This window comes from Paramisgurnus dabryanus, chromosome 4 (assembly GCF_030506205.2).
Source record: "Paramisgurnus dabryanus chromosome 4, PD_genome_1.1, whole genome shotgun sequence".
Taxonomy (NCBI): Eukaryota; Metazoa; Chordata; class Actinopteri; order Cypriniformes; family Cobitidae; genus Paramisgurnus; species Paramisgurnus dabryanus.
Window position 1 is genome coordinate 41,403,833 of NC_133340.1, and position 26,438 is coordinate 41,430,270.

Consider the following 26,438-nt stretch of genomic DNA (forward strand, 5'->3'; position numbering starts at 1 on the left):
CAAGGTCTTAGTCTTGATAGAGAGGCTGCTAACAGCAGGAAACGTGTAACACTTCATGTGTTGTCGGTTTCAAAGAGGCAAAAAATCTTCATCATTAGATCAACTGTTGGCCAATTCCTTAGTGGGTCCAAAGGCTCCAGAATAAATAACATTTAAATTAAACTGGCCATCAGCGCAATTCAATTGGTTTGATAGAGCAAGCGAAAATAGATCTCTAAAATAGAAGTACTTTTTGACTGTGAATAAAATTGTAAGGAGTAAAAAGTACTTTTTTTCTTTAAAAAATGTAATTAAGTAAAAGTACTGATTTTTAATTGTACTCAAGTAAAGTAAAAATCCCCAAAAATAATACTTAAGTACAGTAATCAAGTAAAATTACTCAAGTACTTTACACCTCTGGCAATGGCTCCATCTTTGCGAAGTGTTAAATTAAGCGTATAACTTTGCACAAACTAAATAAAGAAGATATTCATGTGCCGACTGTGCAGTCTGTTATGTAGCCTGTGTTTTTTGTTCGCTCCAGGCATACTTTGTCGAGCATCATTTGATATATTGTTTGTTTATATTTTCTGGAAGGCATTAAACTTTTGTAAAAATCATGAAAAATGGAGGCGCTAGCAACTTTAAAAAAAAAACACTGGCGAGGAAAGAGTTAAACTTCACTTGGGATTGGGCTAAGAGTATAATATTGGGTATTAGGGCTGGGCAATAAAAGGATATTGATACGTATCGTCAAAACACCTTTATCGATTACGATTGGAAAAACATTCAATATGACGCTTGTAAATGCATTGCTAAAACTGCATTGGACTACATTGCATCGCCGTTCCTAGATCTTAAACGCCCTATTATATGCCCTGATAAAAGAGCATGCCATGAGTGACAAGCAAACAGCCAATAACAAGTGTTGTTGTGGGGTTCGGTTACGCCATCACCATGTGACAGGAAAAACACGAAAACATGCAAAAAAGTGCTGTGGAAGGAAATGTTAGCTCGCGCGTGTGGTAGTTCTTTGTTTTTTTTGGTCTGACCAGCTTCAGAACAATATTGTGTGTAAGCTGTGCAAAAAGAAAAACATTCTGACAAAAAGCGTAAACACGAGCTGACGAGCAACTAATTTAACAAGCTAGGGTATACTTCTTTTCTGCATCCGCATCAGGCTCACGCGCACACAAGCGTCAGCACAGCTTTCAAAGTATACTCACTATGGCTAAGCGCGGATGGCCGTGTTCGACACGTACGCAATACAAATGAACAAAGAACACAAATCAAACATTATGGGGACGAAAATGCTCCACAGCTTTCTGTTCTTGGAAGAAGTAAAAATAAAAGAAGAAAAAATTATGGTGTGTGCAAATGCTGTCTATTGCTTTTGTGTAATTGTTTCTCGTGCATGCGCTGTTGTACGCACAGTCTCAAATTTTGGGCCGCGCACTGACGACCGCATACCCTCCTGATGACGAAAATGACGTCATGTGGAAGTACATTCCCACGGTACCATCATCACTTGCATTTGTCCTGTGCAGGTTTAATTTGTCAAAACAGCAACATAAGAAGGTTAAAAATTACCTTAAAATGTCTGACTCAGGAAATGCAGATACACATACACTCACATTACAGTACTGAAACTAAAGCCTGGAACATACACTAACACTACTTTAAAGTGCTTTCAAGTTAAAAACACAATTTAATGTAACCCAATAGGAGTATGATAAGGTTTTTTAAGGTCAAGTTAAACCCATTCCCTCTTATCATCAGTTCTGATCTCAGCTCAAGAGTTATGGATGGTGATAATTTTACTTACAGACGCATGTTACAAAAATGGCTGCTGTATCATCTTAGAATTGAGGATTGCCTTCCAGAGGGGGACCAGGATTATGACAGCATGAATCTGTCCTCAGTCCAATATACTTTAAGAGGACATCGCACACCAAGTGACAAATGAGGAAAGGCTTTCAGAAAAAGGGTTTAAACAGCATAAGACCAAAGGTTAGAACAGAAACATCTATCAAATGCTGCTTCAACGTTAACTCCACACATGGCCGACAGTGATGGAGAAGAGGATTTAGACTATCTTCAAGGGTGAGCAAATTCCCAAAACAACACAAATGCTGACAAGAGGAGAGGAGACCAGAATGTATATATAAATAGAGAGGTGTGGTGAGAAAATACAGAATTGGATTATGGAGAATTAAGCAAAAAGAAAAAGTGAACGTGTCAGCCACAAAACAGTGTGTGCTACAGTATGTCACAGTGTGCTGCAAGACAAAAAGACAGAAAGTGAAAAGGAAAAAGATGATTCATGTTGAGTATGCTGACATTTGAGAAAGCTGGAGATTATGACACATCAGCAGCAATGAAAGAGTTTGACAGTTTGACGTTCAAACTTTTTTCAGACATTCATCCATCCACCATGGACTTTCAAATCTGGTGGGAAGATCCGGCACATTAAAGTTGTGATTGTCAACCAATAATTAGGCTAATAGAAAAAATGCCACTTTTAAGCAGAGACTAGTCAGTCTCAACTCTAAAGTCACAATGTAACTGAAGTAGCGATTGTCTTATTTTCCTTATTGTCTTATCGTGAGTGATGTATATTCATGTGAAGTTATATCTAAGTTCTGAAATGAAAAAAAGGTAGGGTTGGACTTGAATTCGGCCATCGAGAATTGATTGGATCTTGGAAGTTGAGTCATGTTTCGAAAGCAGTTCGAGGATAAGATTTGCGTTTTTGATTAAAGATTATGAAAGCATATGAATTTTTATAAAATAATGAAGCTCACAGATAAGTCATTTGTGAAAAATATCACAATATTCCAAAACAAATTAATGTTTTTTTTATTTATTTCAATTTCATTGTGACTAAGCTAGTTTAGTTTCATTTTTACGCATACGCGAGGATCAGGGCCGGATTAACAAATTTTGGGCCCCTGGGCACAAAGACATCATGGGCCCCTCCCACCCCTCTTCCTATCAACTCCAGAGGTGGACACTAGGCTACTTATGGCGCTTTTCCATTGCATAGTACCCCACGGTTTAGTTTAGTTTGGGTCGGGTCAGCTTACTTTTGAGAGCTTTTCCATTGGGTGCAGTACGTAGTACCCGATACTTTTTTTTTGTACCACCTCGGTTGGGGTTCCAAGCGACCCGAGCTGATACCAAACATGACGCGAAAACACTGTAGATCACTGATTGGTCTGAGAGAATCGTCACGTCATCGCTATAATGTAAATATTAGCTTTAGCTTACTGCTAGCTTGCGCTGTCTCAAGCAAACATGTTGTTATCTGTGTTCTGCTATAAGTTTCCAAACACCCTTTTAGCGATGAAAAACATCTGCAGGTTGAGAATCTGGGACACCACAACAGTTTTTTCCAGACTTGCAGTTTGTGGCGGCACATTCGCGACGTGCACATCCGCATTATATATGCTTAAATGCAACTTTAATGAGGCTCAGCGGAGCGCCGTCGACTGACGCCACGGGTCGGGTGTTTGAACAGAAACGGTCATGTGAGACAGAGGTAGTTATAAACGCGATGTGCAAACATCTATTTGTGGTGGCCAATTTTAATTTTGTGTCAGACTGAGAAATAAATGAATGTATGGGAATGTACAACAACGCTCTCACGTGTATGATGTCACAGCAGTAGGCAGCGTAAATATATCGACACGCCTATAATCCCTCCCACTCCGAAGTGATACTAAACTCGATGGAAAAGCTAACCACGCCAAAGTGAGGTGAGCTGACCCGACCCAAACTAAACTAAACCGTGGGGTACTATGCAATGGAAAAGCGGCATTAATTTACTTTTATGTAGAAAGTAAAAATACTTTAAAAGTGCAGTGTGTAAATTTTAGCGGCATCTAGTGGTGAGGTTGCAAATTGCAACCAACGGCGTAGTCCACAGCTCACCCCTTGCTTTTGAAACACATAGAGAAGCTACGATAGCCGCCACCGGACAAACATGTCATTGTCGGAGACAACTTAGTAAAAAAATTGTCCGTGTTAAGGGCTTCTGTAGAAAAATGGCGGCAAAAAATGGCGGCTTCCATGTAAGGGGACCCTCTTTGTTTGTAGATAAAAAGGTTCCGTTCTAAGGTAATAAACACATAACGGTTCATTATGAAAGGTCTTTATACATCCCAGATAATATAGTTTTGTATATTATTTTGCATTTCTGTCAAGAGATACTTCTAAAAATTACACACTGCACCTTTAAGTATTCATATTTTATCAGTGTTTTTCTTTGAAAACATACATTCCTAAGCATATTATCTTAATTTTTACTCCACTACATTTCATAATTTCAAGTTTTTGGTTTATATTTAATCTTTAAGTACATTAAACATCTAGGTTTTTTTTACTTTTACTTAAGTAAAAAGTACTTTCGTACTTTTACTCCAGAAAAGTAAAAGTACACAATATTTATGTAATAAGCTATTAAATCAATTTTAATATACAATATAAAAGGAATACACAGTATGATTCTATGCTTTAGAATGTACTTGTTCTGATTTCTTTTTTTATTCCTGCCATTTGTGAAAACGAGTCAAAAAAGTCTTAGGCAGGGGCGTTGCTAGACATAAAGCTCTACTGGGGCACAGGCCCCCCATTTTTTGCTGACTTTTTTGAAAGCCTGCTGTGTGCAAGAAGTGTGCAACACCTCTATACAATGTCTTTTGCTTAACCCACTATTCTACAGTGCAACAGTTACTGTGAAAGATACATATATACAAGTGTAATCTTCATCATACCTAACATTATTAACATGTTTGGAGGCATAAATGGCGTTTGGAAAGACAGCAGAGAAATAGTTTCTACATTATACAATGAAGGCAATTTTATCATTTTATGACTGCTATACTAAATAATCTCAGTCACAGTTACTGCTAACTGTTTATGTAGTGTCCTACAGTTAAATATTAGTAAACTAAATATTAAATTCATTTGAAAATACAGAACAGTATAACACATACATCTGTTGATTTTCTCAGCAACAATGCAATTCTATAGACTTGACAAGAGGTTTTCCTGAGATTTTTCTTCTAATATTTGAGAACTGACTGAGTGTGGATGTAGTTTGTCTTACCTCCCTTAAACTCATCATCTCTCCTTTCTGCTTCCCTTTCCCTGCTTTGCACAAAACATTTCTGATGTATATCTACAGAAGCCAATAATGATCGAGTAATCAAAAAGATTATCATTATTATTAGAAACTTACTTTAGTCTCGTCATGTTTTCATAAGCTAATTCACTCGCGTGGCGTCACCTTTTGAATGCGGTTGTGCGCTGATGAACGCAAAGACGCGCGCGGACATGGATATGTGCGTGCACGCGTCAATGCGACTGCTTCGTCGGTTTTACAAGCGGAAATTGGGTAACTACATTGCATATAGACCCGTTTTTGCCGCGATTGTCTTTGCAAAGGATTGCACTAGTTAACTGCTAAAATTTAAACTTGAGATTTACACCGGTTGTGTTGAGCTGTTGGCACTAACCTCTGGGACCGTGTCGCATGTAGCACTGCTTGCTCCAGGTGGTGGCGAGAGACTCTCTCCGGCGGCTCGGGCTCGCAAGCGGGACTGGTGGTCTCACAATCAGCCTCATTGCTAACATTAGCAACAGGTGCCTTCTCTAACGAGCAACTAGCAACCTCCTTTAAAAAAAAAAAGCTGTCGACAGAAGGCACACTTTGTAAAAGAGCTGCTCCTCTCGCTTCTTTCTCCTTTTTTTGCTTTCGTTTTATGTTTCCGGTAGGAATCGGTCAGTCCATTATGTTTTCTGGTTTTGCGGTCTAGCTACGTTTTTTTCTTCATTTTGTCAAGAATTGACATTAAATCCGCCCTCCCATATCATTGAACCAATCGTAAAGGGCATGTCTTCTGGTAGAAAATATTCACACTATTTAATTGGTCAATTTGTCACGCTTATACAGTGAGTGTGTAAACATTGGATTGTTGACTTGCACCTTTTAATTTATTTTAGTGGCATAAATGCACATTACATCAAAATAAGTTTTTTGTACAAAATGTGTTTTTTGTATTTGATGTCGTTGTACAAAAAAAAAAAATGCACGTTACATGACATGTCGTCGGGCGCAACTGCCCCATTTGCCCATATGGTAATCCTTCCATGGCGAGGATCCGCATAAAGTGGGCATGTACACACTCTACGCTCACTGCTGGATTTTGTAACTGCGTGTACTTTGTATGTGTAGGTACAGGAGAATGTATGTGTATTGAGGAGACAGCACCTCCCTCACGCACCAGTTAGTGCTGCACTGGTGAGAGAGATTTAGTCTCCTGCAGCTGTCTCTTCAGAAACAAATCCGCAGGCACCAGAAGCTCAGGAGTGAAGAGGGGAACATGCAAGTGGTGTACAGAACAAAAAAAAGAACAATCAGCACATGCATCCGTTGTGGTGGACACATTTGCAGAGAGCACCAAGTCCTGCTGGAAAGACTGAACACACACACTTACACATATACACCCTAAAAATAAGTTTGATTGTTTAGTTCTTCATCCATCCTCTATTCTTGCTTCATTGTTCAGTTTATTTGAAGTTGTTTTTGCATTTTGGTCCATAATAAATGTTGTTCATAAATCTGATGCAGAGAAGAATTTTTACAGATTTTTTCACACAGACGCACACACACGCACGCAGGCACGCACGCACTCTCTCTCTCTCTCTCTCTCTCTATCTCTCTCTCTCTCTCTCTCTCTCTCTCTCTCTCTATCTCTCTCTCTCTCTCTCTCTCTCTCTCTCTCTCTCTCTAATATGCTGTTATACTCCATATAACTCTATGTACAATCCAGAATTTAAGATCTGTTTTTTGCACAGGCCTACTAAAGGGTTAATGGTGCCACATGGTGATCAACAGTAAAAATGACACATTTTACCTCTTTGCAAAAGGTAAAACCACAAAGAATCAAAAATGCATGGTAATAAGGTTAGCTCTGAAATCAAAAAAAATTGTTATAATGGAAGTTAATGGGGGGAAAAATGGCCACAAACAATAAATGAGGGAGAAAAAAAATTTGATCCACAATCACTTTTTATATTGAAAATCTGTCATTTTCTGTTTTTTTCCCAAATCAGTGACACCACTTATAAACTTGGCAATGAAAGAGTTAAAATCATGGAATTTTTGTAAACATTTGGTAGTTTTGATCAGTACTGAGGTTGATTAACAGATTTATGCCAAAAAAAAATTGGGGAAAAATCATCCAATACATTTTTACAGCAGTTTAATTTAGTGGGCATTTTTGGCCACTAACAACAGGTAAGGGTAGTACATTTGCCCACGGTATATTGTTAAGTTTTTGAAAAATTTCTAAGCATTTTCTTAAAATATGTGTAAATATAAGATTTTTCACCAAAAATCATTCCAATTGCTGAAACACAGAGAAAGTTGTGGCCAAATTAAGACTAAAAAACAACAAAAATGGCCCCAACAACACATAAGGGTTGAAAAATGCAATGGAGTATGCAGGACATTCATGCAATTTTATGCGATGAAATTGCGGAAACTTGCAAAAATTGCAGGAACTTGCAAAAATTACGGGAACTTGCAAAAAATGTTTGCAACACTTTTCAACTTTCTGCTAAGATATGTTATTTTTGCTACTAAAATGCAGGGATTATGAAATCATGCAAGCGCCGCAAATTTTGCGCACAGAAATTTGCAATTTATGCTGCGAAAGTGTGGTGTATTTGAAAAAATGCCGCTCCCGCATAAATATGCGGACATGCTAATTATGCATTGAATCACGAATCGCGTTTTTCTGGAGGGACTGATGAAAAAACAAACTATGTCTATACTACAGGCTTTAAATGCCATGTCCACAGTACATTTTCTTCATGTTGCACACAACATAATATTAAACACAAATTTTTCATGTTGTTGTAACAGAATTATATGCAGAGGATATTATACAATTATTTACATTTTCACCTCAGTCTTGTGTAGTAAACTCGATTATAAGAACTTGCATGAACAACATGAAAACTAAAGAAACAGTGACTGGTGGCTTTACACATCAGCCTCTTCCTGTCCAAATAAGCAGTTCTTGGTCAGAATGGGATGCAAAAAGCATACAGCATTTTTTTAAGGGTCTCACCATCCATGTTAATCCAAGGTCAGAAAATATGTTTTTTATCTAAACCATCCTAAAACTTTCTCAGTTTTTAGTGATAAGGAAGGGAAAGGAGACAAGAGATGCTGCTAGGCTGATGGAGGTCAAGAGATGGGCTAGGGAAGCGATGGAGATAGCAGAGATAACATCTGAACCTTTCAGATGTGAGAGCCCAAAGCAAGGGTTGATAGAGGTGCCAAGATAAAATCAAACCTCCCTCGTGCCTACTGCTGAAGGAGAGTAAGATTGTGTGTGAAAGAAAGGGAGGTCATATTCAACAGTCACCTTTCCTCTCCAGACACCTCCAGAGTTGATCATCAGCCTTACCGAATGGCCTGTGGTTGGGAGAAAGATGATGACCATCTAAAAATGTATGTATCATTTGGACACTTTGGTTATGATTAGTCGGTCCTGATTCACTCAAATAAACTATTGTCCTAAGAAGCTTATAAATGTAACTAGTTGACAGCATTTGTGATATCATTCGCCCCTCAGTATGTAAAAATAAGAGTATTTCATGGTGTGTCATCAACATCTAATGAAGTGCACAAAACAAAAATTTATTAACATCATGACATTTAAGTTTACAGAAGTCATTCAAAAGTTTATCATTTGGTTTTTATGCTATAAATAACATTGTCACACATAACATTTTCACCCTGCTACACTGTAAAACATACTTTGCTGCCTTAAAAATTTTTTGTTGAATCAACTCGGATTTACAAGTCATTTCAACCTACTGTTATTTATCTTGACTAGAGATCAGTTGTTATAACTACAGGTGAGTTGTTATAACTTATAAAATTAAGTTGACTTTTCTCAACTATATTTTATAATTGTGACAACTCATCTTTGTTGACATGACTTGTAAATCTGAGTTGATTTAACAAAACATTTTAAGGCAGCAAAGTATTTTTTACAGTGTACATAAATTCGACAAAACAAAAGTTTTTTTATACAAATTTTCAACTTCAAAAAACATTGTTGACTCTTGAATGCTAATGACAAGTGGTTATGAACTTAACTGTCTTAAACAAGTTGAGCAACAGCCATTTTGACTTGACATATTAGAAACCTTTGAAAATCTGTAACTGAGAGACTAATGAATCCTAAAAGAGACCCTTTGTTTCGCTGCATGTTTCAAATAAAACAAAAAGATTGTGCGAGACTGTTTGAAGTAAATGTCGACCCACACAATTTAGCTTACCCAGAAATTAATCAATCTAACAGTAATTATGTGGGTAATGCATAACCAGAGGCTTATCCATCAAACAGTGCAATTGTTGTCCACAGAGACATCAATTTAGACAAATTTGTTGGACAAATAATGCATACTTTGTACTGAAGAATTTAATGTGCAATGTGGGACCTTTAGAAGGTTCTCTTGACAGAAATTCAATAGGATATAGGGGGGAGCGGGGGCTAAAGTAAAATCTTTCAGAAAAACTTTATTTCAAAAGAATGTTATAGACAGAGATATATTTTTGCTGTGATCATTTACTCAAAAGTGTGGTCTATCAATACCAGGTGGAATTTTGAAATGTAAAACGACTTCAGTATAATTTCCCTTTAACTCTTTCGCCGCCATTGACGAGATATCTCGTCAATTAAGAGAAAACGCTTCCCCGCCAATGACGAGATTTTCTGTCTTTCCGCAATACCACTATTATCCACCAGGCGCACTTCCGCAACTTATACAACCCGGAAGTAGCGCCTCACGTGAAAGAGAAAGAACTCCGTGTATGTTTTAAAGATCCTACCCATTGAGAGGTGATTACAAGAGAACTAATGAAACGGTTTTTTTGTTTGAAAGCAGAGGGTCTGTTCTTTCATCTGATATATTGTTTGTTTATATATTTAAAGAAGAACATTTTCTGGAAGGCATTAAACTTTTGTGAAAATCATGAAAAATGCTGGAGCTGGCTGGCAACTTTTTTTTAAACGCTGGCGGGGAAAGTTAAACATAAGTACTGTAGTGAATTGTTACTTTCAACCCTAGCTGCGGGGACGAAAGTAACGCAACAAAACAAGATCGATTTTTGTGTTACACTTGTTTTTATTCAATTAAAATGACTATGACCTCATTAATATGTAACTGCAAACATATTTTGTAATTTTAAATTTCAGTTTTATCAAATGTTTTAAAAGCAACCAACAGTACAAACTTAACTTTTTGAGAATAAAACATTTTCCAACAGTTTGAACACTAAAAAAATTTAAATAAATAAAATTAGAATAATATACATTTTCAACATATACAACAGTATTAGCAGCAGGACAAAAGTAACAAGTGTTACTTTCGACCCGACAGGATCTCCTCACATTTGAACCCAATTTACTTTTATTTTGAAATACTCAATGAGGTCAAACTTTAGGATGTTTTAGATCACTAAATAACCTGTATATTGATCAGTACTTTAAAACAAGAAACCAGAAACACACCGTGTTATAAGAACAAAATGACCGCTTTAGGAATTTACTTATCATGGTTGAAAACACCTTTCTGGACGCGGAAAACGGTGGGTAAATAACACGATATTTGTCAGCTCTGTCAGGGGTTATGTGCCTAAGATGCTGTCGTAGTTTGGGATGCAAATGTTATCAGGGCTTGTAGAAAATTGCTTTGTTACTTTCTTTCCACGTTACTATATTATCAGTGGTTTATAAAGACCTTACATTATGCACTGTATTGTTTTTATTACAATGTAATGAGCCATTTTTATTTACATTGCTGGTCACCTTACAAGAAATTCGCTGTCATGTTTCTACAGTAGCCCTAAACGGCCAAACAGATCGCGTTTCGTCCCAACGTTGTCAGGACTCTGCCTTGAAGTCTTGTTATATTTGCATTTTGTCATGGTGGCAGAGTTCTGACAGTCCCTGGCCTTGTGTGGAGGTTCATGCCTTGTTTTTGTGTTTGGCATGTGCCTCCGGTGTCTTGTCTTGTGACCCCGCCCCCTCGTTCTCCTGCTTATTAGTAATCATTGGTTTTCTCCCATCACCTGTTCCCGCTCATTATCTTGTTTGGTTTCTTCTATTTAATGTCAGTGTATCTTTAGTTCTGTGCAGGATCATTTTGTATTGTGCTGTGTTCTGTTCGCGTGGTCGTGTTACAGTCAAGTCTAGTAATCCAGTCATAGTTAAGTGTTATATGTTTTCATGTTTTGTACCCCCTCGTGGGTTTTTTGTTTTGTCAAAATAAAGTGTCTTCTGTTTTTTCCCCGACATCGATTGCTATTGGGTTCATTCGTCCGCTATTCCTGACAAACGTTGTCTCAGACGATGACATGTTTGTCCTGTGGCAGCTACCGTAGCTTCTGTTTGTTGAAGTTCACAATCTCATCACTAGATACCACTAAAATACCAACACTGGACCTTTAATCCAATTTAACAAAAATGTTAGCTGCCTAAAATGCCTTGCCCAGTAAATTTCTATTTAAATTACTTTAAAAGGTCATGTTAATGTTAGTATCTAACTTATTGTATAACTGTGTAATTACACTCAAAAATGAAGGTTCTTAAAAAAAGTTATTTGTTTGGCTGTATAGTTTAACAATTAACCTTTATTTCTAACAACATCGCCTTGATTACCTACAAAAGACCTTTATTAACCCATTCGTAGCCATGTGGATTACCCCTGTGAATGATGAATGCACTTTTTTGGGGGTTTAAATTGAGAAGTTGTTCCCTGATCCCTGTTTTCTACCATTATAAAGCTTGGAAGAACAGTGGACATTTACTAAAATAACTCCAAATGTGCTCGTCTGAAAGATAATGGGCATATGTATCTCGGGTAGCTTGAGAGTAAATCATGGGGTGTAATTTGATATTTAGCTGTAGTATCGCTTTAAGATCCTTTGACAATAATGGCATAACTGGAATAAATCTTTTCAAGCATCTTCACTGAAAATACCCTGCACCTAACCCTACACTTAAACCTAATCCATATCAAAGGGATAGTTCAGCCCAAAATTGAATCTTTTCATGATTTACTCACCCTTGCATCCTTCTTTGTTCTCCAGAACATAAATTTGTTGCAGTGTTGTTTTGGGGTTTATGGTTACTATGGGAGTGGATGGTAATAAGCTGTTAAAGGGCCATGAAACCCTGCTGTTTCGGCTCCAGCCTACCTCACTATAGCTTTGCATGCAACTTAAATGGGTGTGGACGCTGTAAGAAGAATGGCAAAGAGTGGACAGGCACATGATATAAAAGGACTATCTAAATATTAAGATTCACTAAGAATAGCAGTATTACAGAAATAAATAAACTGAATATAATATTAATTTAAACAAAGGTCAAGTAAAACTCTTATAGTTGAAGAAATAGTGTGTTTTAAGATAAGAAAATAAATGAATCCTCAGGACACGGTAGCGCATGCTTGCCTAGCTGCACACTGCTTTTATGAGCAAGGTCAAAGTCCACTTGCCTCTCGAAGCATTCCTGTGCAAATTCTTAGTTGATGGCAAACTAGACGCCCACAGACAAGCCGAGCCTGCACCTCAATTTGCCTGCTTATATTATGCCCTAAAAGTATGTACAGTTGTTGTTATGGAAAAGTATAAACATTTGAGTGCATTGAAAGAGATGCTAAATCTAATTTCAACTACTACTTGGTACTGGTAGGCGAGTCTAGCCCCGACCAAATCACAGGGAAAATCTTATTTACACTGTTTCACCAAAAAAAAAAAAAAAAAAACACCTGCGCCCATGACCTCCTCTCTCAATTATGTGTTCTTACAGTGTGTAGTGTCAGGACGCACTCACTTTTGTCTTAATTCTTCAGAGCCCTACCTGAGTGCAATTGCCCCAAGAACCCGACTACCCCTTTGACCTGACTGCATGGAACACATGCACGCGTCGCGTATGCATGCACAAACACACAGACACACAAGTAAAACATCATCTTATTGGATAACAACATGCACTCTCATAAATAATAACGAGACATTGACGCATCATTGTTGTACTATAGACGGAAAGTGGCTTTCATGGTCAACACGTAACTTCCGGTAAACTCTGCTAAGAATAAATAACAAATATATATACATATACATATACATATATACATATATACATATATACATATATACATATATACATATACACATACATATACACATATACATATACATATACATATACATATATACATATATGTATATACATATACATATATACATATATACATATACACATATACATATACACATATACATATACACATATACACATATACATATACACATATACATATATATATATATATATATACACATATACATATATATATACACATATACACACATATATACACATATATATACACACATATACACACATATATACACACACACATATATACACACACACACACACACACACACACACACACACACACACACACACACACATACACATACACATATACACATACACATATACACATATACATATGCACACATGCATGTATAATTTTAAGAAAAAAATATATATTAAGTATTTATATATAATATAAATTATACATAAATATACAAATGTTTAGTATAAATATTAAATATATACATGAATGTGTGTGCATTTATTTATACAAAGTTATTATACACAGTTCACACACATATATTGTGAGGATTTGTGACAAGAAAAGAACCCAAATGCAGACGTAAATAAGGATTTATTGCTCAAAAACAGGGGGAAACAAAGACCCACGAGGGGGTAAAACAAGACAGGATCACACTACACTAACTAACATAAAACTAAACATGAACCAACATAACTACAAATAACAAACTAGACTAGATATACTCAACACTCACAACTGAAAACTCTGAAACACGACAGGAATGGTAACAAGACGAACGCGCACTGGACAACAAACACAAGGACTCTTAAATAGGGAGAAAGTAAATTACATACACCTGGAAATCATTACAAATAAGGGATCGGGGAAAAAGTGACGAGACCCGGGAAATGCGTGGTCAGAATAAACCAATACTAAAACCACACATTTCCCACATAAAACATGGTACTGCCAGGACCCCGAACACAAAGACTAGATGTAATAAAACACATGATTTAGACGGGTCCTGACATATATGATGTAAACAAAACTTTTATTCTGCTATAGATAAATCGCGATTAATCGTTAAGCATCCCTATTTTAAAGTAATTTATTTATATAACAAGCAAAATAAACAACACATAGATTACCTAGGTAACCAAAACATTTGTTATTTTCGACGAGGTTTTTGTTCAAGAGTTCAGTTTAACAACTAGTCAGACGATTAAAAAAAACTGAAACCGGAAGTAAAGTTCCGACCAAACTCAAAAGTGTTACACAAATAACTCCACACGTCTGTATCTGAATTTTGGTTCTGAAGAACAATACTTTGTACTTTACATTTTTGGGTGAAGCATCTCTTATGTAGTTATCAGTATTGTTTTGGCTAAGTACACTGTAAGTACACATACAGTAAAACAAATTGCAACCGTGTTGTATGATGGCTCCATTGTGTTGCAGCACTTTTTGTTGAAACGCATCTTTATTTTCCTCCTCGATCTCTGTGATCATTCTCAAAAATCCACACTTTAAATCAACGATTTGTTTCCGTCTTGAGATGACAGAAAAGCTTGCAGAATTGAGGCTTGTATTATCAGAGCCAGGACAACAGTTGGCGGACCGTGTCCACTGGTTCCCCTCCAACTCCCTTTTGTGTGTGTGTCGCCTGGTGTGGTTCCAGCTCATTTCAGTGTTAAACCTCCCAGAGATGATTTGTGTGTGTATGTGTGTACCCGCACGTCACGTTTAAGCTGTTTTCAGTTCTAAATCTCGCTAAGAAACCACTTCTGGAAATTAAGACTTTAATCTTCAGTATACACACAACCTGTAACTATAAATTACTGGCAACCCACACACACCTTTGATTTAGGGCTATGTTGATGACAAGTCTAGCTTGATGACTAGATTGTGACTAGATCTATGGGTGTTTGTTTAGGTAAAGTCATTATGTTAATAAATTGAATTTTCATTCACTAATATGATCTGTATGTGTAAACACTGCGGTGTGAGGTTCTGGTCCCTACAAATATAGTAATAATACCAGCAATTTTTGACCTTGTGGGAACATTTTTGGGTACCCATGAAGAAAACACAACGTGTCCGTTTTTTTAGCAGTTTTATGTCTTTGCCTTCTTCATATAAATGAATGAAATATATGTATGTGTAAGTCTATTATGTAATACATGTAGCGTATGTAATTGATCATGAGAGCAATTCTGTGTGTGCGCCATAGCTTTTATTAGAAGCTCATCCTCCATCTGTACTTGACCTCTAACCTTAAATCTGTTTCTGAGATCAGTCTAATCACAAGGTGAGTCGTGTAGTGGAATCTTCTAGATTAATAGAGCAAAAGGTCTCTTATAGCTGATAGAAAGTGTCATGCCATGGCTGTTATCTACATGTATTACGCACTCAATCTATGACCTGACATCGAAAGGAAAATATCACATATACGAGCACAAATTAAGTAGACAGATAAATCTCTCTCGCGTGCACTCATGCTCAACATTGCAGAGGTTTTCATCAGCAAGACTTTCCCTAATTCATTAGTGGGGACATGTAAGGCCCTAAATGAAAGTTAATGAACGGAGAGCTGCTCTAGCGGACAGAAAAGCAGAAATGAAAGAGGAGATATCAGTGTCCGGCTTCATCTTACTAATCACTGTCCAAGGCGAATGAGTTTTATTTGGATGGTTGCACAAAACATTTCTGATGGTCTGACACATTTGCAGATCAAGACTGCCATCTACTGATGCCAAGCAAATACTACACCTTCTTTGTGCTTCTGGACCACACACACGGACATATATTTGGACACTTTGAAAATGAATAAAGACATTTATATGAGATAAACTATAGACTATTTTTACTAAGGGCACATTGATACTAGGTACCCACCCCGGTGGGTGTCTCAGACATCGATTATACTAGGTGGACCAGGTAAGAGACTCAGTCGGTCCTATTCAGACAGTGTCACCACCACTAGAAGACTAAATTGTAATACAGCGGGTGTCTTACATGAAGATCCTAACTTTAATATCTAATCTGTTTGATAACCACAGCAATTTCACCTCATATCAGTCAAAGCTATTAAAAAATAACATTTGAATGAAGTGTATCTTATCTTACCCACAGATAGAAAGGGGGTATTACAAAATTATATTTGACAAATTTTAAATCCTGATCTTACAATGAAAAATGTCATTATGTTACAACGTGGATGATGAGCAATGTCAAGATTTTAATGTTGGTGTTAAAGCAACACTATGTAGTTCCCTTTCAGTCGGTCACTACGACGTCACGTCGTGACCGACGAATCGGGAACCGCTCCGCGGGTGACCTATCTACTTCGAGAAACTATAAAAACGCCAATGAACTTGGCATGCAGGTATTTGCATAATGCCGGCGCCGCCCCGCCAGGTGCGTATATAAGCCGCAGGTGCACAATACCAAATTAGCTTTATTGCTTCGAAGCCGGCAGACATCTGCTCTCGAGAAGCTTTCTATCTGATCTTCGTAGATCCTGTTCTGGAAGGGAAGAAAATAAGATCTCAGCTTGCTGAAGTTGGTTGGGCAAAGACACCTCAGCGGAGGCTCGCAGTGTTTTTTCTCCACCCTTTCTCTCTCTCTCTCTGTCTCTTTAATTTAGGACTTGAGTTCGAGTGAGTGCGTTGCCTCTCCCTGTGTGTTTCACCAGCTCGCACAAAAGAGTGATTTCCCTAAAAGAGCAGCACGTTTGAGCTTTGTGTCTTTTTAAAGACAGCCACTCATTCGTGTCACGGTCGGGGTCGTCTTTTTAAAGATGGATTTCCGTCCGTGTTCGGTTTCTGGATGCGGTGTGTTCATCGCCCCCCGGGATGGCCACCAGCGTTGTCTTTCGTGTCTGGGGCTCCAGCACGCAGAGGCAGCGTTGCGTGATAGTTCATGCTCCATCTGTGAGGGCATGACTATGGCGGATTTGCGGAGACGGGTGTCGTTTCTCCGGGAACGGCGCCCGCCTTCCAAGTCTGGTGCTGCTAAGAGCGCAGCTACCAGACTTGCGAAGGATGATCTCCGTATAATGGTGCTGGGTCGGTCTGCTGGTTCGTCCAGCAGCTCCCAGCGCCCTGATCCGTTGCCAGCGGAGGTCCCGATGGAGACGAGCGGCCCGTGTTCTACGGTGTCCTCGCGCTCTGTCGAGCCTCCACCCGACGCGATGTCCACCGTAACATCGGAAGGGGGGTTGTCAGCCTCGGACGTCGATCCGGATCCGCTCCCGCCTTCGGGCCAGGTTGCGGCTTCTGTGTTCGACCCCGAGATGGCAGCCATGCTCGCTCGGGCGGCGGAGGCGGTTGGCTTGGAGTGGACTAAACCTACCCCACCTGAACCGTCCCGCCTCGATGATTGGTTCTTCGGGGGTGCCAGGGCTTCTCAGTCCTCGCCCCCGGTGCCTTTCTTCCCCGAGGTGCATGAAGAGCTGACGCGGTCGTGGAAAACCCCGTTTTCCGCCCGGAACTGACCGTTTCAGCCTTCACCCCTCACCTCTCTCGAGGTTGGAGATGCCAAGGGGTACACTGGTATCCCGTCAGTGGAGCGGCCGGTCGCGATGCAGTTGTGTCCGGCCGGTGTCGCTTCCTCCTGGCGGGACCAGCCTACTCTCCCCTCACGGGCCTGTAAGCAGTCTTCGGCGCTGTCCGGTGCTGTTTACAAGGCTTGTGGGGAGGCAGCCTCTGCCCTGCATGCCATGGCATTGCTGCAGGTCCACCAGGCTAAGGCTCTGAGGACCTGCACGCGGGAGGTCACGACTCGGCGGAGTTCTCTGAACTGCGTGCGGCTACGGATCTGGCGCTTCGTGCGACCAAGGTCACCGCACGCGCCGTCGGGCGTGCATGTCTACCCTGGTAGTCCAGGAACGCCATCTCTGGCTGTGTCTGGCGGACATGAAGGATGCTGATAAGACCCGGCTCCTGAATGCTCCGGTTTCCCAGACCGGCCTGTTCGGCGAGACGGTCGAGGAGTTTGCCCAGCAATTCTCCGCGGCCAAGAAGCAGACTGAGGCCATCGCTCAGATCATGCCACGTCGGAAGCGTCCTGCGCCTGCCCCGTCCACGTCGGCACCTCAGCCTGCTCCTCGCCGAGGGCGTCCTGCGGCGGCCGCCTCCGTTCCTCCCCGGGGCTCTTCTAAGAAGCGAGGAACCGGTCGTCAGCAGCCCGCCCCGCCCGCTCAGCCCGCTTCAAAGGGTGGAAAAAGAAAATCGGAGCGGCCCTGAGACGGGCGACCTAGAGATGGAGGGGATCGCTCTTCGGGAGATGGTGAAGGCACCACTCCCCCCACCGGAGGAGGGCCGGTTGGGGAATCCTTTGTTTCAATTTTCTGTTCCGCCGACTTTTCAGTCGGCACCCACAATTCCACAAAAAGAGCGAATTCCACTTCCATCTCTAGGTCTTCAGATGAGCGCCGGAGACACGAGCGGGCTCATAACCCCCCCTCGTTCTCCGACTCATCAGAGGAGTACGAGAGCAACGCACGGGCTCATAACCCCTCGGCGCTCTCTGTCTTCTCAGGGGAGAGAAGACAATCACGGGCTCATAACCCATCGTCTTCCTCCCCCTTCGCCAGAGGGTGCATCGAGTGGCGTGAGGTGTCTCCAGCAGAGCCTCCCTTACTCACCCACCCAGCAGCGGACTCAGGTGAGTGTTATCATGCACAACACTGCTGTCGGTGCGGCCAATACGCACACCGGCGATCACCTCCGTTGCGCCCGCCGCGGGTACACCGATCGTGTGTCTGGGGGCGTGGGAACAGCTTCCCAGCCCGTCGCGTTGGCTTTTACGCATGATTCGTCTCGGCTACGCGATCCAATTTGCCCGGCGTCCCCCCAAATTCTCCGGCGTTCGTTTCACTGCGGTGAGAGCTGCCGATGCGCACGTCCTCCGTGCGGAGATCGCTGTCCTACTGGCGAAGGACGCGATCGAGCCGGTCCCTCCAGCCGAGATGAGGTCGGGGTTTTACAGCCCTTACTTTATTGTACCCAAGAAAAGCGGCGGCTTGTGACCGATCCTGGACCTGCGTTCGCTGAACCGTGCACTTCACAGAATGCCGTTCAAGATGCTGACGCCCAAGCGCATATTTCCATGCATTCGTCCAAACGATTGGTTCGCATCCATCGACCTGAAGGACGCGTACTTCCACGTATCGATTCTCCCCCGGCACAGGCCGTTTCTCCGCTTTGCGTTCGAGGGGCGAGCATACCAGTACAAAGTCCTCCCATTCGGGCTCTCTCTGTCTCCCCGTGTATTCACCAAAGTAGTGGAGGGGGCTTTAAAACCCCTGAGAGAGAAAGGTGTGCGCATTCTCGCGTATTTAGACGATTGGCTCATAATAGCTCAAACGCGTCAGACGCTGTGCGATCACAGAGATTTAACTCTAAAACACCTCGCTCGTTTGGGTCTTCGGGTCAACTGGGAAAAGAGCAAGCTTTGCCCCGTGCAGAGAATCTCTTTTCTCGGGATGGAACTGGACTCGATCGATTTGACAGCTCGTCTAACAGAAGCGCGTGTACAGTCGATTCTGACTTGCCTGAATACATTCAAGAGCAAGAGCGCGGTCCCGCTGAAACAATTTCAGAAGCTCCTGGGGCATATGGCAGCAGCTGCAGCTGTAACTCCGCTCGGACTGCTTCATATGCGACCGCTTCAGCATTGGCTTCACGATCGAGTCCCGAGGAGAGCGTGGCTGCGCGGCATTCACCGTGTTATCATTACACCTGCGTGTCATCGCACTTTCACTCCGTGGTCAGACCGTGCGTTTCTCCGAGCCGGTGTGCCTCTGAGACAGGTCTCCAGGCATGCAATAGTATGCACAGATGCTTCGGACACGGGGTGGGGGGCCACGTACGATGGGCTTGCGGCTTCGGGGGTCTGGACGGCACCCCAGCTGCATTGGCACATAAATTGCCGAGAAATGTGGGCTGTATAGCTTGCGCTCGTCCGTTTCAGCAACGAGTTACGGGGCAAAGATGTATTAGTTCGCACAGACAACACTGCGACCGTGGCGTACATCAATCGTCAAGGCGGTTTACGCTCGCGTCACCTGTCGCATCTCGCCCGTCATCTCCTCACTTGGAGTCAGAAGAATTTGAGGTCTCTTCGTGCCATTTACATCCCGGGCACGCTCAATGTAGAGGCGGATGCGCTCTCTCGGGCTGCGCGTCCCGGCGAATGGCGACTCCACCCCATTGCGGTTCAGCAGATTTGGAGACGTTTCGGCAAAGCACAGATAGATCTGTTTGCTTCCCCAGAGACGACCCATTGTCGCCTGTTCTATTCACTAGCCGACGACTCGCTCGGCGTGGATGCATTGGCACACAGCTGGCCGCGAAACATGCGCAAATACGCGTTCCCTCCGGTGAGCCTCATTGCGCAAACCCTATGCAAAATCCGGGAGGACGAGGAGAGCGTGCTGTTGGTGGCACCGTATTGGACAACCAGGAGTTGGTTTCCAGAACTCTCTCTCCTCGCGACAGCCCCTCCTTGGAAGATTCCCCTGAGGAAGGACCTTCTTTCTCAACAAGAGGGCACATTATGGCACCCGCGCCCCGACCTGTGGAACCTCCATGTGTGGTCTCTGGACGGGGCACGGAGGATTTGAGTGATTTACCGCAAGAGGTATCTAACACTATTGCTGCAGCGCGAGCGCCGTCTACGAGACAGGCTTACGCGCTTAAATGGAACCTGTTTGTCGACTGGTGTTCTTCCCAAAGTGAAAACCCCCGAGAATGCCCGATTAGTGTTGTGCTTTTGTATCTCCAGCGTCGTTTGGAGAATAGGCTGTCACCATCCACTATTAAGGTCGATATAGCTGCGATATCAGCTCACCATTCACCCGTAAACGGTAGGACAGTGGGTCAGCACGACCTGGTCATTAGATTTCTTAGAGGCGCTCGAAGACTGAATCCTTCGCGTCCTCCCTCTATTCCTCCGTGGGACCTGTCCTTGGTGCTGAAATCACTCCAGGAAGCCCCATTTGAGCCTCTGCATAGTGTGAGTGTTAAATTTCTTACTATGAAGACATTAACTCTCCTCGCTTTGGCTTCTGTTAAGAGGATAGGGGATATTCATGCATTTCCGGTCGACGATTCGTGCCTCCAGTTCGGGCCGGCTGCATCCAGCGTAACACTGAGACCCCGGCCCGGCTTTGTGCCCAAAGTTCCCACCACTCCTTTCAGAGATCAAGTGGTGAACCTGCAAGCGCTGCCTTTGGAGCAGGCAGACCCAGCCATGGCTTTGTTATGCCCTGTTCGTGCATTACGTGTGTATATAGACAGGACGCAAAGCTTTAGGACCTCAGATCAGCTCTTTGTTTGTTACGGTGGTCAGCAGAAAGGAAAAGCTGTCACCAAGCAGAGGATGTCCCATTGGATTGTGGATACTATAGCCCTTGCATATCAAAAGCAGAATGTGCCTTGTCCGTTTAATTTATGTGCCCACTCTACACGCAGTGTGGCATCATCTTGGGCACTGGCTCGCGGTTCCTCGCTAACAGATATTTGTAGAGCTGCAGGCTGGGCGACACCTAATACGTTCACAAGATTCTATAGTGTTCGTGTCGAACCGGTTTCCACTCGGGTTCTTTCTACTAACTAGTTAAGAATGCCGAGGGTCGGCTCGTGTGTCGGCTTGGAGCCTCTTTTTTGGTGCTGCACATCTGCACCAATATGGAAGGCCATCGGGGCAAAAACGTCTCAAAAACTGTTTTTGCCTCTCCTCCACCGCCCTGATAGCTGGTGTTGCGGAGCATCCGCTGTCAACATATCACTGATGTATTCTCTGTAAACCTGTGTAGGCTAGGCGTCCACATTTGTCCCCTACGTGGGGTTCATTTGTGTGTATACTCCGTGGGGTACTAATCCTCCACGTTTTCCTTAGCAGAGCCTGCTCTGCATCTCTCTGCATACTATGTTTTGTTCAGAGACTTTTTATGAGCAACCTATCGGTTGTTTCATATTTTATGTCATCCATTCAACCTTCTTAGGGGATGGCTTCCGCAGTGTTCTAGCTCCGCTCAGTTTAGACGCTTCCCCAGTTCGCTGCTTCATTATCGTGGGTTAAGGAACAGGTAGTGACCGGCCTTCTGCATTTCGCCTTAGGTTCCGCCCCCTATGTGGAGGGCGGAGGGCTTTTACAGACACTGGAAGGGTTCAGCGGCAGTGGCGTTTTGGTAGGGATTCCCAATTCGTCGGTCACGACGTGACGTCGTAGTGACCGACTGAAAGGGAACGTCTCGGTTACGTATGTAACCCTCGTTCCCTGAAGGAAGGGAACGGAGACGTCACGTCCCGTCGCCACAGTTTGCTGTTCCATTGCTGTTTTCAGGCCGGGCACTGTTGCTCGGCTTCTCAGCAATAATATAGCTAATTTGGTATTGTGCACCTGCGGCTTATATACGCACCTGGCGGGGCGGCGCCGGCATTATGCAAATACCTGCATGCCAAGTTCATTGGCGTTTTTATAGTTTCTCGAAGTAGATAGGTCACCCGCGGAGCGGTTCCCGATTCGTCGGTCACGACGTGACGTCTCCATTCCCTTCCTTCAGGGAACGAGGGTTACATACGTAACCGAGACGTTTCCATGTAAAAATGACTTACAGCTCCCCCATGTGGTTGAAAAGCGCAACAGTGCCTGGTATCAGACACTCTTCTGCAGGTAGGGGGAGGGGCGGGGCTGTGTTTCCTACCCTCCACCGCCACTTTCAGAGTGTGCCTGTAGCAGCTAGGAGGCTGCTCAGGTTGCAGCAACAGTACAATTTGTCCAGTTAAAAGTTGTTCTATCACTGAAATAATTTTAGAGACATTATTTAAAGGTAAAAAAACTACATAGGGCCCTATTTTAACGATCTAAGCGCATTGTCTAAAGCGCACAGCGCAACGTGTAAATGGGCGTGTCCGAATCCACTTTTGCTAATTTAACGACGGGAAAAATGGTTTTTGCGCCGAGCGCATGGTCGAAAAGGGTAGGTCCTATTGTAATGGGAGTATTTTGGGCTTAACGTGCAGTAAACCAATGAGAGTCACAGCTCTCATCCCCTTTAAACGGCAGTTGCTCTGGCGTTATGTCTAATCCCTATTTAGATGACGGACTTTGTAAACTGAAAAACTAAGCGGAGGAAGAAGATCCCCAGTTTAAGATTAATGTTAAATAATTATGTTGTTTTTCCACTTGTATTGAAATTGTTATTTTTTTATTAAAACCTTTAAAACCAGTTTTCTTTTAGTCATGAAGTAAAAAAGCAGGCTTTTAATTGCTTTAAATGTATGGCTATCCAATATCACCAAAAAATAATTTACAAGTATGTAAGATAAGGTTTGTACTCTAAAAATACTTTATTTGTAACAAACAGGAGATAAAGAATTTACAAACGGCTCTCCTCACGTTTCAGCACTTTGGACAGCGGTTTTTTTAGCAAAGAGTTTTTTTAAGCATTACTTAAAAATGTTTCTCATCTCACCATATCCACAGGTACAGAGTAATCATATACAATAAATCCGTGAGGTAGCATTTAAAAAAAACATTTAAAAACAGATGCATTTGTTCAAAGCAAAGCATTTATTTACTTACCAGGCTGCAGGTGAAGCAGCTCTTTGTGCCTTCTAACGTCTCATAATTAGTCCTCATTTATGTCCAAGAGACTCAATAATAATCTTTTACATTCAATCCTTTAATCTTTCATATTTAAAAGCATTTTTGTGCTGCTGCGCATTCATGTACTTTGTGATAAGCAAACCCGCGTTGTCCTCCCGTGTATAGGCGCATTTTACTAATGCGCTCTTTAAATAACATAAAACACATTGCGCCATTGACTTTAGACCAGGTTTTTGTTGGTCAATGGCGTAGTCTATTTTAGTTGCCTCAAAATAGCAACGCGCCAACAATGCGCCTGAACACACCTCGTTTTCAGACCAGAACGCCCATGGGCGCAAAAGGGGGCGCAAATGCATTTGCTATTTAAACAACGCGGCGCTAAACGTGAAAATTAGGGTGGAAACTAGCGAAAGACACTTGCGTCGCGCATTGCACTGCATTGCGCCGGGTGTAAGATAGAGCCCTTAGTGTTGCTTTAAATGACGCATCATGACTATGAAACTGCCATATTTAAACATCAAAGTTTAAAACATTTTCTGCTATACTGCTACATTTTTGGCACTGGGCAAAGGGTTTTATTTGTGAGAACATTAGAAAATGTTCACTTTATTTTTTATTATCTCTTACTTGTCTTTGACTTTCTGACCCCTTCAGTTTCTCAAACTCTTTCTCTCAGCAGCATCCATCTACAAAAATGTCTAAAAGTTGTTTAATTTGTGTGTGCAATACAAAATTTGTGAATGTGAGCAAAGGGCTACAGTTTGTGCAGATTAAATTCAGGTACAGTATTATGAATACATGTACTGGCAAATTTCACAATAGCACAAAAGAAAACATTTAACATTCTTGTTGGCCATCATAGCCAGACCACTGTTAGCTAGATAAAGGCATAAATATATACATTGTAGTCAAGAAATATGTGTCAACTAAAAACACAATTATCTTGTAAAGCATACTCTAAAATAATACTCTTGAATTATAAACAGGATACACTCTAAAAACAAATGTGTTAAAATAACATATCTTGTGTCTAGTTAAAGGGATAGTTCACCCAAAATAAAAATGCTGTCGTCATTTACTCACTCTCATGTTGTTACAAACGTGTATAAAAATTTTTTGTTCTGATGAACACAAAAGAAGATATTTTGAGAAATGTTTGTAACCAAAACGTTTGTGGACCTCATTCACTTCCATAGTAGGAAAAAAATAATACTATAGAATTAAATGGGGTCCACAAACATTTTTTTAAATATCTTTCCTCGTGTTCAGCAGAACAAAGAAATTTATACAGGTTTGTAACAACATGAGAGTCAGAAAATTACAAAATTTTCATTTTTAGGTTAACTATCCCTTTAAGGAAAACATATCTAGTGTACAACACATCTACTACACATCTAGTACTCTTGTACTTTAACGTTGTGCTGTGGCTGCGGAATAGAAATGAACTTGAAAAAGGCTTTGTTGTGGACAAAACAAACTGTGATTTGGTTGTTAAAAAAATGTCGGTCATACAGCCACATGGACTTTGGCATTGGCCAAAAAAGCTGCCAGAGACGCAACCTAGGGCTGCATCCAAAACCGCCTATTTATTATAAGTCTTAAAAAAGCAGTAGGCGAGGCGAGTAGTATGTCCGAATTCATAGTATTACAAAAAAAGTACTCGGATGACCTAATACTTCCGACAAGATTAACATAATTATAATTTATTATAACATGTTAAAATTTACACTTTGTAGGTGTGAGCAAAAATTTGGCATTCTGGGTGTGTCCTTCAAAATGCAAATGAGCTGATGAAATTCAAACACTGATTGCAATGATGGTGGTTTGTTGCAATTGAAACTCAATTGTGCTGTGAATTTTTTTCTCTCTCTTTCTCTCTGCACTACATGGCTGTGCCATGATTAGATATTGCAGATTAAGGGGTGGTATTATTATAATAAGAGCTCCTTATGACATCACAAGGAGAGCCAAATTTCAATGATCTAATTTTTCACGTGCTTACAGAGAATGGTTTACCAAAATTAAGTACCCTGGGAGCACTGGGAACCCAATGGGAACCCAATTATACACTGTCAGAAAAAAAAGGTGCAAAGTTGTTCCTTTTTCTGTTGCTGGGGTGGTACCCTAAAAGGCACCTTTTTGTACCTTTATGGGTATACAACACATTGAAATGTTGTACGTACCTTATGGGGTACAATATTATACCCTAAGGACCAATTGTGTACCTGATTTTCATGCCATGGCCCCTTCATGCAATCAAAAGGTGTGCTCCAGCCGCTTTCTTGGCTACCATTTTATTTTCTTAAACTCAACCGGGCTCAGCCAATCGCATTCCCCGTGCAAGCCCACGCATGGAATTGTGGGACAAGACAATGAAGGTATCTCAGGAGACAGGAAGCAAGAAGGTGGGAAATATAGAGAAAGATCAAAGCAAAGCTCCACACATGATTAACTGTACAATGCAAAAGGATTTTTTTTTGCCAATTTAGGAATCCCGGCTGGACACATTTTTAAGGTCTAAAAAGACGACATCAGGTCTGGGTAAAAGTGGACGTATATGGTCACCTATTTGAATGTGTCACGTTAGTCATTATTTTGCACTTGTTCTGACAACAAAAAAGAAA